The sequence below is a fragment of the Salmo salar genome, chromosome 18 (assembly GCF_965601325.2).
Source record: "Salmo salar chromosome 18, fSalSal1, whole genome shotgun sequence".
Lineage (NCBI taxonomy): Eukaryota > Metazoa > Chordata > Actinopteri > Salmoniformes > Salmonidae > Salmo > Salmo salar.
In genome coordinates, this window is record NC_138308.1 from 93,609,477 (window position 1) to 93,624,943 (window position 15,467).

Sequence of the window (15,467 nt, forward strand, 5' to 3'; positions counted from 1 at the left end):
GTTTGAGGACAGATCCCCACATCAAAATACTTTTTCACCGGCACAGGTTTCATAAATTCACAAATAGCGATTAAATATTCACTTACTTTTTGAAAATCTTCCTCTGATTTGTCATCCAAAGGGTCCCAGCTATAAAGTATAGTGTCATTTTGTTAGATAAAATCCTTCTTTATATCCCAAAAAGTCTGTTTAGTTGGCGCCATCGATTTGAGTAATCCACTCGTTCAACATGCAGAGAAAGGAATCTGAAAATCTACCGCTAAACTTTGTTAAAACAAGTCAAAATATATTTCTATTGACTCCTCAGATACCCTAAAATGTAATCAAACTATAATATTTAATACGGGAAAAAGTATGTAAAATAGGAAACCAATATAAGCAGGTGCGTCTTGACTTCATTGCGCGCCCAAACAGGAATTTCCAAGAGTGTGTCCCTGTACTAAAACTAATATTTCTTACTCGTTTTGGAAGTTACAAGCCTGAACCCTTGGACATAGACTGCTGACACCCTGTGGAAGCCATAGGAATTGCATCCTGGGAGCTAGAATTCATTTTTTCCCTATAGTTTCCATTGTAAGAGCATGGGCTCTCAAAAAAAAAATCTTTTTTTTTTTTTCTTTGGGTTTTCTCCTACCATATCTATTGTGTTATCTATTGTGTTACATTATTTTAACATTTCTACAAACTTCAAAGTGTTTTCTTTCTGGTACCAATTATATGCATATCCTGGCTTCAGGGCCTGAGCAACAGGCAGTTTACTTTGGACATGTCAGTCAGGTGGAAATTGAGAAAAAAGGACCCTTTGCTATGAGACTTGAAATTGAGCTCAGGTGCATCCTGTTTCCTTTGATCATCTTTGAGATGTTTCTACAACTTAATTGGAGTCCACCTGTGGTAAAATCAGTAGATTGGACAAGATTTGGAAAGGCACACACCTGTCTATATAAGGTCACACAGTTGACAGTGCATGTCAGAGCAAAAACCAAGCCATGAGGTCGAAAGAATTGTCTGTAGAGCTCCGAGACAGGATTGTGTCGAGGCACGGATCTGGGGAAGGGTACCAAAAATAATCTGCAGCATTGAAGGTCCCCAAGAACACAGTGGCCTCCATCATTCTTAAATGGAAGAAGTTTGGAACCACCAAGACTCTTCATAGAGCTGGCCGCCCGGCCAACCTGAGCAATCAGAGGAGAAGGGCCTTGGTCAGGGAGGTGACCAAGAACCCGATGGTCACTCTGACAGAGCTCCAGAGTTTCTCTGTGAAGATGGGAGAACCTTCCAGAAGGACAACCATCTCTGTAGCACTCCACCAATCAGGCCTTTATGGTAGACTGGCCAGATGGAAGCCACACCTCAGTAAAAGGCACATGACAGCCCACTTGGAGTTTGCCAAAAGGCACCTAAAGACTCTCAGACCATGAGAAACAAGATTCTCTGGTCTGATGAAACCAAGATTAAACTCTATGGCCTGAATGCCAAGCATCACGTCTGGAGAAGCATGGATGCTGTGGGAATGTTTCTCTGTGGCAGGGACTGGGAGACTAGTCAGGATCGAGGGAAAGAGCACTCTGAAGCAGGATTCCATCAAGGATCTCTCTGTACTTTGCTCGGTTGATCTTTCCCTCGATCCTGACTAGTCTCCCAGTCCCCATTCAACCTGACAGAGCTTGAGAGGATCTTCAGAGAAGAATGGGAGAAACTCCCTAAATACAGGTGTGCCAAGCTTGTAGCGTCATACCCAAGAAGACTCAAGTCTGTAATTGTTGCAAAAGGTGCTTCAACAAAGTACTGAGTAAAGGGTCTGAAAACTAACAGTGGCAAGAAAAAGTATGTGAACCCATTGGAAATACCTGGATTTCTGCATAAATTGGTCGTACAATATGATCTGATCTTCATCTAGGTCACAACAATAGACAAACACAGTCTGCTTAAACTAATAACACAAACAATTATACATGTTCATGTCTTTATTGAACACACTGTGTAAACATTGACAGTGCAGGGTGGGAAAAGTATGTGAACCCTTGGATTTAAAACTACTTCAGGATCGGTGTCCCGTCCACGGGACGGTTGAGCTAACGTAGGCTAATGCGATTAGTATGAGGTTGTAAGTAACAAGAACATTTCCCAGGACATAGACATATCTGATATTGGCAGAAAGCTTAAATTCTTGTTAATCTAAATGCACTGTCCAATTTACAGTAGCTAATACAGTGAAAGAATACCATGCTATTTTTTGAGGAGAGTGCACAATTTTTAACATGAAAAGTTATTAACAAATTAGGCACATTTGGGCAGTCTTGATACAAAATTTTGAACAGAAATGCAATGGTTCATTGGACCAGTCTAAAACTTTCCACATACACTGCTGCCATCTAGTGGCCAAAATCTAAATTGCAACTGGGCTGGATTAATACATTATGTCCTTTCTCTTGCATTCCAAAGATTGTACAAAAAAAATACAAGAAAACGTTTTGTTTTTTCTTTTGTATGATCTTTTTTCAGATCTATTGTGTTATATTCTCCTACATTCCTTTCACATTTCCACAAACTTCAAAGTGTTTCCTTTCAAATGGTACCAAGAATATGCATATCCTTGCATATTGCTGGATATTGCTGCATATTGCTGGGTCACTCCAGAAGGCGTATTTTCTTCTGTTGAAGCCATTCTGTTGTTGATTTACTTCTGTGTTTGGGGTCGTTGTCCTGTTGCATCACTCAACTTCTGTTGAGCTTCAATTGGCGGACAGATAGTCTAACATTCTCCTGCAAAATGTCTTGATAAACTTGGGAATTCATTTTTCCATCGATGATAGCAAGCTGTGCAGGCCCTGAGGCAGCAAAGCAGCCCCAAACCATGATGCTCCCTCCACCATACTTTACAGTAGGGATGAGGTTTTGATGTTGGTGTGCTATGCCTTTTTCTCTCCACACATAGTGTTGTGTGTTCCTTCCAAACAACTCAACTGTAGTTTCATCTGTCCACAGAATATTTTGCCAGTATCACTGTGGAACATCCAGGGGCACTTTTGCAAACTTCAGACGTACAGCAATGTCTTTTTTTGGATAGCAGTGGCTTCTTCCATGGTGTCCTCCCATGAACACCATTCTTGTTTAGTGTTTTACGTATCGTAGACTTGTCAACAGAGATGTTAGCATGTTCCAGAGATTTCTGTAAGTCTTTAGCTGACACTCTAGGATTCTTCTTAACCTCATTGAGCATTCTGCACTGTTCTCTTGCAGTCATCTTTGCAGGACGGCCACTCCTAGAGAGAGTAGCAGCAGCGCTGAACTTTCTCCATTTACAATTTGTCTTATCGTGGACTGATGAACAACAAGGCGGTCTCTATGGTGGTACCACAGGGTTCAATTCTCGGGCCGACTCTTTTCTCTGTATACATCAACGATGTCCCTCTTGCTGCTGGTGAGTCTCTGATCCACCTCTACGCAGACGACACCATTCTGTATACTTCTGGCCCTTCTTTGGACACTGTGTTAACTAACCTCCAGACGAGCTTCAATGCCATACAACTCTCCTTCCGTGGCCTCCAACTGCTCTTAAATACAAGTAAAACTAAATGCATGCTCTTCAACCGATCGCTGCCTGCACCTGCCCGCCCGTCCAGCATCACTACTCTGGACGGTTCTGACTTAGAATATGTGGACATCTACAAATACCTAGGTGTCTGGTTAGATTGTAAACTCTCCTTCCAGACTCACATCAAACATCTCCAATCCAAAGTTAAATCTAGAATTGGCTTCCTATTTCGCAACAAAGCATCCTTCACTCATGCTGCCAAACATACCCTCGTAAAACTGACCATCCTACCGATCCTCGACTTTGGCGATGTAATTTACAAAATAGCCTCCAGTACCCTACTCAATAAACTGGATGCAGTCTATCACAGTGCCATCCGTTTTGTCACCAAAGCCCCATATACTACCCACCACTGCGACCTGTACACTCTCGTTGGCTGGCCCTCGCTTCATACTCGTCGCCAAACCCACTGGCTCCAGGTCATCTACAAGACCCTGCTAGGTAAAGTCCCCCCTTATCTCTGCTCACTGGTCACCATAGCAGCAACCACCTGTAGCACGCGCTCCAGCAGGTATATCTCTCTGGTCACCCCAAAGCCAATTCCTCCTTTGGCCGTCTCTCCTTCCAGTTCTCTGCTGCCAATGACTGGAACGAACTACAAAAATCTCTGAAACTGGAAACACTCATCTCCCTCAATAGCTTTAAGCACCAGCTGTCAGAGTAGCTCACAGATCACTGCACCTGTACATAGCCCATCTATAATTTAGCCCAAACAACTACCTCTTCCTCTGCTGTATTTATTTTGCTCCTTTGCACCCCATTATTTCTATTTCTACTTTGCACTTTCTTCCACTACAAATCTACCATTCCAGTGTTTTACTTGCTATACTTTATTTACTTTGCCACCATGGCCTTTTTTGCCTTTACCTCCCTTATCTCACCTCATTTGCTCACATTGTATATAGACTTATTTTTCTACTGTATTATTGACTGTATGTTTGTTTTACTCCATGTGTAACTCTGTGTTGTTGTATGTGTCGAACTGCTTTGCTTTATCTTGGCCAGGTCGCAATTGTAAATGAGAACTTGTTCTCAACTAGTCTACCTGGTTAAATAAAGGTGAAATAAAAAAAGTAAAAATAAAAGGCTTTTAGAGATACTTTTGTCACCCTTTCCAGCTTTATGCAAGTCAACAACTCTTAATCTTAGGTCTTCTGAGATCTATTTTGTTCGAGGCATGGTTCACATCAGGCAATGCTTCTTGTGAATAGCAAACTCAAATTTTGTGAGTGTTTTTTAGGCAGCTCTAACCAACATCTCCAATCTCGTCTCATTGTTTGGACTCCAGGTTAGCTGACTCCTGATTCCAATTAGCTTTTGGAGAAGTCATTACTTTTCCCAACCTACACTGTGAATGTTTAAGTGATGTATTCAACATAGACAAGAAAATTACAATAATTTGTGTGTTATTAGTTAAAGCACACTGTGTTTGTCTATTGTTGTGATTTAGATGAAGATCAGATCACATTTGATGACCAATTTATGCAGAAATCCTGGTAATTACAAAGGATTCACATACCTTTTCTTGCCACTGTGTATGTAAATGTGATTTATTTATACATTTTTTATACATTAGCAAAAATGTAAAAAAAACTGTTTTTGCTTTGTCATTATGGGATATGGTGTATAGATTGAGGAGGGGAAAAAAACACGATTTAATCCATTTTAGATTAAGGCTGAAACGTAACAAAATGTGGAAAAAGTCAAAGGGGTCTGAATACTTTCCGAATGCACTGTATATACTTTATCAATGGATATTACAGCTACAAAGGACAGACAGCAACATCATGGCTAGGTATTAGCGCCCCCTGTGGTTCTCTATGATATTACAGCTACAGAGGACAGACAGGAACATCATGGTGAGGTTTTAGCGCCCCCTGTGGTTCTCTATGATATTACAGCTTCAGAGGACAGACAGGAACATCATGGTGAGGTATTAGCGCCCCCTGTGGTTCTCTATGATATTACAGCTCCAGAGGACAGACAGGAACATCATTGTGAGGTATTAGCGCCCCCTGTGGTTCTCTATGATATTACAGCTCCAGAGGACAGACAGCAACATGGTGAGGTATTAGCGCCCCCTGTGGTTCTCTATGATATTACAACTCCAGAGGACAGACAAGAACATCATGGTGAGGTATTAGCGCCCCCTGTGGTTCTCTATGATATTACAGCTCCAGAGGACAGACAGGAACATCATGGTGAGGTATTAGCGCCCCCTGTGGTTCTCTATGATATTACAGCTACTTCCCGAATGCATGTAGAAAATTAGATGTTAATGCCGGAAGTTAGGTTAGGGTTTACATGCTGACTACACCAAGCACGCATGTTGATTCATCCACACCAGACGCAATCAGGACATGCAGTTTCAAATATCAAAAATAACTCTGAACCAACTATATTATTTGGGAACAGTCTCTTTCTTTCTTTCTCTCTCTCTGTCTCTCTGTTTCTCTGTCTCTCTCTGTGCGGTCTCTCTCTGTCTCTCTGTTTCTCTGTCTCTCTCTGTGCGGTCTCTCTCTGTCTCTCTGTTTCTCTGTCTCTCTCTGTGCGGTCTCTCTGTCTCTCTGTTTCTCTGTCTCTCTCTGTGCGGTCTCTCTCTGTCTCTCTGTTTCTCTGTCTCTCTGTGCGGTCTCTCTCTGTCGCTCTGTTTCTCTCTCTGTCTCTCTCTTTGTCGCTCTCTTTGTCTCTCCGTCTCTCTCTCAATTCAATTTCAATTTAAGGGCTTTATTGGCATGGGAAACATATGTTTACATTACCAAAGCAAGTGAAATAGAGCATAAACAAAAGTGAAATAAACAATACAAAATGAACAGTAAACATTACACAAACATTACAAAATAATAAAGACATTTCATATGTCATATTATGTCTATATACAGTGTTGTAATGATGTGCAGAAAGCTAAAGTATAAAAGGGAAAATAAATATAAATATATGTTGTATTTACAATGATGTTTGTTCGTCACTGGTTGACCTTTTCTTGTGGCAACAGATCAGAAATCTTGCTGCTGTGATGGAACACTGTGGTATTTCACCCAGTAGATATGGGAGTTTCTCAAAATTGGATTTGTTTTAGAATTCTTTGTGATTCTGTGTAATCTGAGGGAAATATGTGTCTCTAATATGGTCATACATTTGGCAGGAGGTTAGGAAGTGCAGCTCAGTTTCCACCTCATTTGTGGGGAGTGTGCACATAGCCTGTCTTCACTTGAGAGACAGGTCTGCCTACGGCGGCCTTTCTCAATAGCAAGGCTATGCTCACTGAGTCTGTACATAGTCAAAGCTTTCCTTAATTTTGGGTCAGTCACAGTGGTCAGGTATTCTGCCACTGTGTACTCTCTGTTTAGGGCCAAATAGCATTCTAGTTTGCTATGTTTTTTTGTTAATTCTTTCCAATGTGTCAAGTAATTATCTTTTTGTTTTCTCATGATTTGGTTGGGTCTGATTGTGTTCCTAACCTGCTAAATAGATATGTAATTTCAGAGCTGGCTGTTCTGTTGACACAAGCTACACAACACGGTTATTCTTCACAAGGTATACAGGATCTGATGGAGAGCAGAATTGAACACCAGCCAGGATATTATTGATATTATTATTATTAATAGCATATGAAGCCAAGTCAACTGTGGGATCTGTTTGTGTTTGTGAACAGAGCCCCAGGACCAACTTGCTTAGTTGACTCTTCTCCAGGTTCATCTCTCTGTAGGTGATGGCTTTGTTATGGAAGGTTTGAGAATCGCTTCCTTTTAGGTGGTTGTAGAATTTAACGTCTCTTTTCTGGATTTTGATAATTATCAGGTATCGACCTAATTCTGCTCTGCATGCATTATTTGGGGTTTTACGTTGTACACGGAGGATATTTTTTGTAGAATTCTGCATGCAGAGTCTCAATTTGGTGTTCGTACCAAAGGGTCTGAATCCATTTTTTTCATTTTTAATCCATTTTCAAACATTTCTAAAAACATGTTTTCACTTTGTCATTATGGGGTATTATTGTGTGTAGATTGATGAGGAAAAATATTAATTTGAACCCATTTTAAAATAAGGCTGTAATGTAAAAATAATGTGGAAAAAGTCAAGGCACTGTATATGTTGAAGAGGGTGGGGCTTAAGCTGCATCCCTGTCTCACCCCCCAGCTCAGTGGGAAGAAATTTGTTTTTTGACAATTTTAACCACACAAATATTGTTTGTGTACATGGATTTTATAATGTCCTATGTTTTTCCCCCAACACCACTTTCCATCAATTTGAATAGCAGACCCTCATGCCAAATTGAGTCGAAGGCTTTTTTTTAAATCAACAAAGCACGATTAGACTTTGCCTTTGTTTTGGTTTGTTTGTCATTTAGGGTGTGCAGGGTGAATACGTGGTCTGTCGACAGTAATTTAGGTAAAAAGCCAATTTGACATTTGCTCAGTACATTTTTTTCACTTAGGAAATTAACTAGTCTGCTGTTAATGATAGTAGTGCAGTTAATTTCTGTATTTATTTAGTGAATCATTAAATAGTGAAGGCGTAGACTTCTGGGTCTCTATGTTTTTTGGTTTGACAGGTTTCTCAATTTCTTTCTTAGATTTTTGTGTTCTTCACTAAACCATTTGTCATTGTTGTTCATTTTCTTTGTTTTTCTGATTGAAATCTTTTAGATTTGATAGGGAAGCTGAGAGGTCAACTATACTGTTAAGATTTTCTACTGCCAAGTCAAATATACACCTTCACTATTACAGTGGAACGTTTTGTCCAGGAAGTTGTCTAAAAGGGATTGAATTTGTTGTTGCCTTGTAGTTTTTTTGGAAGATTTCCACACTACATTCCTTCCATCTATAACATTTCTTAATGTTATTCAGTTCCTTTGGCTTTGATGCCTCATGATTAAACAAAGCTCTGTTCAAGTAGAGTGTGGATTTGCTGTGATCTGATAGTGTCCACTGACAACCCTAAGAGACTCTGGGTTGAGGTCAGTGATAAAGTAGTCTACAGTACTAACAGATGAGCTATAGGTGTACCTACTATAGGAGTCTCCTCGAAGCCCACCACTGACTATATACAGACCCAGCATCTAACAGCTGCAGGAGTTGTGACCCCTTTTTGTTGGTTATGTTGTCGTAGTTGTGCCTAGGGGAGCATATGGCGGAGGGAATGCTGTCACCTCCAGGTAGGTGTTTGTCCCCCTGTGTGCGTCAGGTTTAAAAAAAAATTGTAAAACAATTTTAGTCATTTAACAGACACTCTTATCCAGAGCAACTTACAGTAGTGAATGCATACATTTCATTTCATACATAATTTTTTTCTGTGCTGGCCCCCCGTGGGAATCGAACCCACAACCCTGGTGTTGCAAACACCATGCTCTACCAACTGAGCTACAGGGAAGGTTCTTGTCCAGTTCTGACATTTAGGTCACCACAGACTAGTACATGTCCCTGGGCCTGGAAATGATTGATTTCCCCCTCCAGGATGGAGAAGCTGTCTTCATTAAAGTATGGGGATTCTAGTGGGGGGATATAGGTAGCACACAGGAGGACATTTATCTCTGTTGAGATCATTTCCTTTTGAATTTCTAGACAAATGTAAAATGTTCCTGTTTTGATTAATTTAATAGAGTGAGTTAAGTCTGCTCTATACCAAATTAGCATAACCCCCTGAGTCCCTTCCCTGTTTCACACCTGGTAGTTTGGTGGATGGGACTACCAGCTCTCTGTAACCTAGAGGGCAACCAGTGGGCCCGTCTCCTTTATACCATGTTTCTTGTAGGATGACAATGTCTGTATTTCCAATTTATTTGATGAAGTCTGGGTTCCTGCTCTTTAGGCCAAAGGCAGATGGCCTCAAACCTTGTATATTCCAGGATGAGATAGTTAAAGCTTTGTGTTCCATAGTGTCTCGTGTTGTTTTTGTGTGGTTTAGGCCCGGACCATCACAGTAGGTGTGAGCAGAGCATGTTGAGCATCTGATACAGACCTCTTAGGTCGCAGGATGGGGCTTGGGGGGGTGTAATAGTGGGGGTTGGGACTGTTTCAGGATGGGGCTGGGGGGGGTGTAATAGTGGGGGTTGGGACTGTTTCAGGATGGGGCTTGGGGGGGTGTAATAGTGGGGGTTGGGACTGTTTCAGGATGGGGCTTGGGGGGGTGTAATAGTGGGGGTGTGGCCAGGGTGTGGCCAGGGTTTGTTTAGGGTGGTCTCAGCTGGTTGGGCTGTGGCTTGCGAAGCTGTGGTCTGGGTGTAGGTCCTCTTGTTGTGGGTTCTCTGGGTGCAGGTCCTTCAGGAGGGGTCTTGTTGGTCTGTGCGGGGTGTCCGTTGCTCTGTTGCTAGGGCTACGGTTGAGGGTGACGTCCCTCAGGGTCCTGGCAAAAGTTTGTATTGCTGGTGGGCCAGGTAGACATTAGGTTTTGAGGCACAGTCCTGGGAAATGGTTGCATTCACCCACTGTATGGTAGCAGGGTGGAAGTCTTTTCGTGGTAGCAGGGTGGAGATAACCACTTGTGCGTTGGGGAAAGTGGAAGAAGCTTTTTCAATCACTCCCTTGAGTGCTGTGTCCACACTTTCCTTCTGGGCCCTCAGGTCATTTGTGCCCGTGTGAATTATAATGTGGCTGGGAGACCCTAGTCTGTACTTTCTCTCTGTCTCTCTCTCTGTCTGTGTCTCTCTACCCCCTGTCTCTCCCATAATCTCTCCTCCCTCTCTCTTTCTGGTTCTCCCTCTTTCTCTCTCAACTTTCTCCCCCCACTCTTTTTCTGGTTCTCTCTCAACTCCCCCCCCCCCCCCTCTCGGTCTCTCCCACCCTCCCTCCTCCCTCTCCCCCCGCTCTCTTTCTGGTTCTCTCTCCCCCCTCTTTTTCTAGTTCTCCCTCTCTGATGTTGCTATACTATTCTGGTCTATTTGGACATGATCTCTATTGAAGTCAATGTGTCAGTCAGTGTGACTTCTTCTTCGATGGGTAGTCGAGTGGTCGAGGAGTGTCAATTTGTTAGTAGGAGAACAGAAGATTGTCCGCCCCTCCTCGATAGCCTCTATCCGCTGAGGAAGCACGAGAGTATCATGCCTGAGTACTTTACAGAATAATTCATATTTGCTATAATCCATATTTGCCCCGTTTGAATCAGCTGTTATATTATCAAAGGAGAAAAACAGGCACCTGTTAAAAAACAATACGCTACTTGTCGTTTTATCTAGAAAATGTCTAGCACAACTGGCTAAATATCTTTTGAATACTTTTGTGTTTTGTTGCTGTCGCCCTCTAGCTGTAAAATGATGCAACAGCAGAGGGCCTAATTTGCTGTAAGCCTAATAACCTGGATCTTGATTGGACCTGTTCGTTTACTTATATCGTGTCTCCTAGAGATTTAAATGGATTGTAGAGGAGCTTACTGCTCTCTCTCTCTCTGTCTCTGTCTGTCTGTCTCTCTAATCTCGTGGGATTAACGTGCGGTCGAGCATCAGGCATGTTCAAGGGAGAGAAGGAAGACACTGGCGACGGAAGAGAGACAGATCGTTGAAGAAGAGAGAGAGGGAGAGACGGTGTTGAGTCGAACGTCCAGAAAACAGGAGAATAAAACCAGCTGAGGATCTACCTACCTGAACAAGGTGCTTCATATTGAAAAGGCACCTGTCATCTTTGGTAAGCTTTAATGTCATCCAATATTGCAGACAAGTCTTGTTAACTGCTATGACGACGGAACTAATGAATGAATACAAAAGGGCTATTGTGAATCCTGCTATTGACTTGACTTTTAAAATTCCTTTTATTTTAGTTGTCTTTGTTGTTTTTGTACATTTCATTTATGTGTCAAAGCCACATAAAAAGGGAGAGAGAGATGGAGAGAGAGAGGGATATATAGAGAGAGATGGAGAGAGGGATAGAGAGAGAGAGGGATATAGAGAGAGAGAGAGAGAGAGAGAGAGAGAGAGAGAGAGAGACAGAGACAGAGGGGGATGAAGGGTTAGGCTAGATAAGCCAGGAGTAAGCCTCTTTCAGGCCACTTCTAGCCTCATGGATCATTCCGTCAGTTCTATCTGAAGTATTTAATATTCCGCGTTTGACTGCAGCATCTATCAGTTCACCTAGCTACTGCCGGAGAGTTGGACCAATGAGGTTTCTGCATTATGATTTATTTACATGACTCTACACCATTCTATGGCAGCCATGGTAACGCCACCGTTAACAAATAATGTCATGTGACTGAACATCTAGATTTGGAACACTATTCAACATTCTAGAAGATGTCCCAGCTCTATGAAACATTCTGCTAGGGTTAGTCCAGATGGTGATCTTGTTTGTACACAGGTTATAAGGTGTGACCTGGTTGTCTGTGTCTCTGTCTGCGTCACGATACTCACACGCACGCACGCACACTGCCGACTCCATGCTGTGAGCCCTAGATAGGTGTCATCCCTCAGCTCACATATGTGTTTGTGTTTAAAGCTCTTTAAATGTGTGACTCACACAGTATGGGGCCGGTCAGGCCTGCACCTGGTTGTTATGCCAGGGGCTTGCTGGTGAGAGCCAAGCCCCTGTAAGCTTCAGATGCTGGGCTAAGCTCTGGACGCATGGGGTTCAGGACCCAGATTCACAAAACCTTCTTAAGAACAAATGTCTTAACTGCCATCCCCCATTTAACTATGGATTTATGAAGAAAGTTAAGCTAAGTTGATATTCTTCATGAAGTTTTTGCTTAAGGAGAAACATAAATTAAAGTAAGAAGAAATGTGATTCTTGAAAATAAAGTTGTTTGATTTCATCTTGGAATTGTTTCTTTATTTCAAGATGGTTAAACCCTTATGTCGAGAAAATACGCTCATAAAAGCCATTTATCATGTTTAATTCACTCACAAACTTAATCTGAAAGTTTTAGTATTTATTATTTTAAACCCAAGAACATGTTTAGGAACAGTAATCTCAGTAATAAATATGCTAACGTGATTGCCATTGCTAGCTAGATCGGTTGCCTAGCAGCAATATTCTTAAGTACATAGATAGTTAAGAAGTTTCTAAGAAAATTATATCTTAAGATGTTGAGGAATTGCACATAGTTCCTATCTTAAGAAGCTTCTTAAGTTTTGCATAAGAAGTGTTTTGTGAATCTGTTTCCAGTGTGTGTCCAGTGTTTAGAGAGAGGAGAGTTACACAGACGGACATGTCGAGCTATCACTGCTGTACATGTAAAGACCTTTATCCTATCTGGGGACTTTCTCTCTCTCCACCTGTATTAGACCAACCATCACCACCATAACCATGTCTAAGAACCAGTCTCTAAATGCCTCTCCTCCTCCTCTCTCTACCTGTATTAGACCAACCATCACCACCATAACCATGTCTAAGAACCAGTCTCTAAATGCCTCTCCTCCTCCTCTCTCTACCTGTATTAGACCAACCATCACCACCATAACCATGTCTAAGAACCAGTCTCTAAATGCCTCTCCTCCTCCTCTCTCTACCTGTATTAGACCAACCAACACCTCCATAACCATGTCTAAGAACCAGTCTCTAAATGCCTCTCCTCCTCCTCTCTCCACCTGTATTAGACCAACCATCACCACCATAACCATGTCTAAGAACCAGTCTCTAAATGCCTCTCCTCCTCCTCTCTCCACCTGTATTAGACCAACCATCACCACCATAACCATGTCTAAGAACCAGTCTCTAAATGCCTCTCCTCCTCCTCTCTCCACCTGTATTAGACCAACCATCACCACCATAACCATGTCTAAGAACCAGTCTCTAAATGCCTCTCCTCCTCCTCTCTCCACCTGTATTAGACCAACCATCACCACCATAACCATGTCTAAGAACCAGTCTCTAAATGCCTCTCCTCCTCCTCTCTCTACCTGTATTAGACCAACCATCACCACCATAACCATGTCTAAGAACCAGTCTCTAAATGCCTCTCCTCCTCCTCTCTCTACCTGTATTAGACCAACCAACACCTCCATAACCATGTCTAAGAACCAGTCTCTAAATGCCTCTCCTCCTCCTCTCTCCACCTGTATTAGACCAACCATCACCACCATAACCATGTCTAAGAACCAGTCTCTAAATGCCTCTCCTCCTCCTCTCTCCACCTGTATTAGACCAACCATCACCACCATAACCATGTCTAAGAACCAGTCTCTAAATGCCTCTCCTCCTCCTCTCTCCACCTGTATTAGACCAACCATCACCACCATAACCATGTCTAAGAACCAGTCTCTAAATGCCTCTCCTCCTCCTCTCTCCACCTGTATTAGACCAACCATCACCACCATAACCATGTCTAAGAACCAGTCTCTAAATGCCTCTCCTCCTCCTCTCTCCACCTGTATTAGACCAACCATCACCACCATAACCATGTCTAAGAACCAGTCTCTAAATGCCTCTCCTCCTCCTCTCTCTACCTGTATTAGACCAACCATCACCACCATAACCATGTCTAAGAACCAGTCTCTAAATGCCTCTCCTCCTCCTCTCTCTACCTGTATTAGACCAACCATCACCACCATGTCTAAGAACCAGTCTCTAAATGCCTCTCCTCCGTCTCTCTTCAGACCAGTCTCTAAATGCCTCTCCTCCGTCTCTCTTCAGACCAGTCTCTAAATGCCTCTCCTCCGTCTCTCTTCAGACCAGTCTCTAAATGCCTCTCCTCCGTCTCTCTTCAGACCAGTCTCTAAATGCCTCTCCTCCGTCTCTCTTCAGACCAGTCTCTAAATGCCTCTCCTCCGTCTCTCTTCAGACCATGTCTAAGGACCAGTGTGAATCCGTAGCAGTGAGCATCGAGTCCCTTTTAACCGACGCAGTTAAGATGCAGTCCCAGTGCCGGGAGCGTAGTGAGCAGCTAGCCGTGGCCGCCGTCGCACTGAGGGAGGAGTCGGCGTGCTTGAGAGAACAGGTGAGGTGTTGATTGGTTGGTGGATGGATAGATATTTATATATGTAGACAGATTGACTGAGATGATTGGTTGGTGGATGGATATATATTTATATATGTAGACAGATTGGTTGGTTGGTTGGCTTATTGATTGATTGATTGATTTAACAGTGTCAAGCCACCCAGCTGGATATGGCCCGAATGAGAAGACAGTTAGAAGAACTGCTGGATACCAAGGCTCAGATGGAGGCCAGTGATAGAATGCACCGCAAACTCAGCAAGACACTCTAAATGGAAGAGAAGGAAGAGGGGAGAGGGAGGAAAAGGGGGATAGAGGAGAGAGAGAGATAAGGACTGAGGAGAGAAAGAAAGGAGAAGGAGAGAAAGAGAGAGGAGAAAGAGAAGAACAGCTGGATACCAAGGCTGCGATGGAGTCCCGGGGTGAACACACACTTGGAAATAAGTCTGGCAGACTTTACAGTTAAATAAATAATTATTTTAACAACGTACACCGTCTCCTGTTCTCTAACCCTATTTATCATCCCTAACCATCACGCTACACTACATGACCAAAAGTATGTGGACACCTGCTCGTCGAACATCTGATTCCAAAATCATAGGCATTAATATGTAGTTGGTCCCCCCCTTGCACTGATGTTGGGCGTTTAGGCCTGGCTCGCAGTCGGCGTTCCAATTCATCCCAAAGCTGTTTGATGGGGTTGTGGTCAGGGCTCTGTGCAGGCCAGTCAAGTTCTTTCACAACAATCGACAAACCATTTCTGTATGGACCTCGCTTTGTGCACCGGGGCATTGTCAAGCTAAAACAGGAGAGAGCCTTCCCCAAACTGTTGCCATAAAGTTGGAAGTACATAATTTTCTAGAATGTCACTGTATGCTGTAGCATGAAGATTTCCCTTCACTGGAACTAAGGGCTCTAGCCTGAACCATGAAAAACAGCCCCAGACCACTATTCCTCCTCCACCAAACTTTACAGTTGGCACTATGCATTGGGACATGTAGTGTTCTCC

At 42.7% G+C, this 15,467-nt stretch overlaps 1 long non-coding RNA gene across 1 annotated transcript; it reads left to right on the forward strand.

The window, feature by feature from the left end:
- The first annotated feature begins 11,024 nt into the window (after positions 1-11,024).
- Positions 11,025-14,713, forward strand: LOC123728651 (uncharacterized). The gene is made up of 3 exons (XR_006760287.2): positions 11,025-11,217; positions 14,306-14,461; positions 14,611-14,713. It is a non-coding gene; the product is annotated as an uncharacterized LOC123728651 (long non-coding RNA).
- The last annotated feature ends 754 nt before the right edge of the window (positions 14,714-15,467 follow it).